This window comes from Harpegnathos saltator, unplaced genomic scaffold, assembly GCF_003227715.2.
Source record: "Harpegnathos saltator strain DR-91 unplaced genomic scaffold, Hsal_v8.6 scaffold271, whole genome shotgun sequence".
In the NCBI taxonomy this organism is placed as follows: Eukaryota; Metazoa; Arthropoda; class Insecta; order Hymenoptera; family Formicidae; genus Harpegnathos; species Harpegnathos saltator.
The window spans coordinates 52,362-54,386 of NW_020230063.1; positions in this window are offsets into that span (position 1 = coordinate 52,362).

Sequence of the window (2,025 nt, forward strand, 5' to 3'; positions counted from 1 at the left end):
ACCGGGTTTTTTGCGTTTGAGTGTAGATCCTTCGAGGCTCCACAACTTTCGTCTGAAACATTTTGCTATAAAGTGTCACGTTTACGAAAATATCGTATGACCCGTGTCGTCTGAAGCATCCCGTATATACCTAGTCCATCCTATATGGAGCACTCGACGTACTAATGATGCGGCGCATCTAATGGACACGCATCGCATGTCATATACCGCGTCGTATGTCACGCTGATGTGATTGCATATTTACAAACCATCTAATATATGTTTGTATGACTTTTTTACACAGCTTTCTCTCTCTCTCTCTCTCTCTCTCTCTCTCTCTCTCTCTCTCTCTTTCTCCATATTAATATTTGAAATGTAAATTGAATATTACTTGTAAATATTGCAGAAGCTGTTCGTATGTCGTTTAAAGTGACAGACAATGACATTAGAGAATATCCTTCAAAAATGGCTTGCCCAAGCTGTTATCAGAGTTAAAAAAAACGAGAATTCAGGGAAATAAAAACATAACATTTAGTGAAAACTACACATATGTGATACAATCAGAGATGTATTTTTTCTTTACTCATTCGCTAGTCGTTTTGTTCTTTATGGTAAATGTATATTTTACGCTGCGTTGGTCAGTCCAATTTATTTTAGTTGTAAGATTTCAGGGAAATAAGAATGGAACATTTTATGAGCAAGACTGCACGTATGTGATATAAGCAAAGATGTATTTTTTTTACTCATTCGCTACAATCGTTGTGTTTTATTTAATATACATATTATATATACATACATATTATCATATACATATATTAAATGTACATGTTACGCTGCGTTGTTTAATTTAAGTTTATGTTAGTTGTAAGAGGTTTAGAGAAATAAGAACGGAACATTTAATGAACAGATTGTATATAGGTTATATAACTAAAGATATATTGCTTTTTTTATTCACTCGCCGGACTTGCATGTAGCAGCAGCAGTATCAGTAGCAACAGGAGCAGTAGCGTCAGTAGCAGCATCAGTAGCAGCATCAGTAGCAGCAGCGGCAGCGACGGCGACGGCGGCGGCGGCGGGGCGCCCGCAGCGGCCGCGGCGGCGGTGGAATGTCGATGGTGACGGGACGTAGGCGGTTGCCGTGGCGGCAGCGGCGGGGCGTCCGCGGCGGCACATCTTGGTTGTACGTTCATAAATGATGGCTACATGGAAAAAAAATAAGATCCAGTTTAGTAGAATCCTTGCGCCGCACGAAGGATTGCAAATGGATTTGCGAGCAACCGACGACCCTCTTATTTTTCTCGTTCTGTAATATGTAAAAGAATAATATAAAGAATATAATATAATAATAAGAATATAATAATAAGAAAATAATAATAAGAAAATAATATAATAATAAGAATATAATATAAAGAATATAAAGAATATAATAATGTAAAGAATATAATAAATTGAATTGTACTTATGTTGTTCTCGACGCTCGGCTTTTCCGTTACTGTAGTCTCGACGGGGGCAGCAACCTTGATAGCAGCAACTTTCTCGACGTTATAACAATGGAGCCAGCGCATTAATAGCACCCGTTGTTGTGTTGTCCTTCGAGAATTTACCATTTCGATGCTTTCGGTGGCGAAATTATAGTTCAAATCGAACGAGTCCAATTCAAGCGCGCACGAATCACAGGGCTTATGTTGAGGGCAATAACTCGTCACGTATGATCCGTGGTCACAAATATTATCGTTGTAGGATCTCAATGAGTTGCACTCACCGTCGTGTCGGTGATGCACGCTCGGTGGTAACGCATTATCGAGGAGAGAAACACATTTTAATATATATCCGTGGCACTTCGTCACTAGTATGTGTAAATTGCTCGACACAGACACACTGATCATGTGTGTCACAGTGTCCGGCCTATAATACGACTTAGCGTAGTGCAGTAATTGAAACGGAGACTCTTTCATCATTCGATAATATCCCCCTGATGATCTGATGAATGCAGTCATCCAGCGGGTAATTTCTTGCACTATTAATAACAGTAAAATCAGGTCGAAT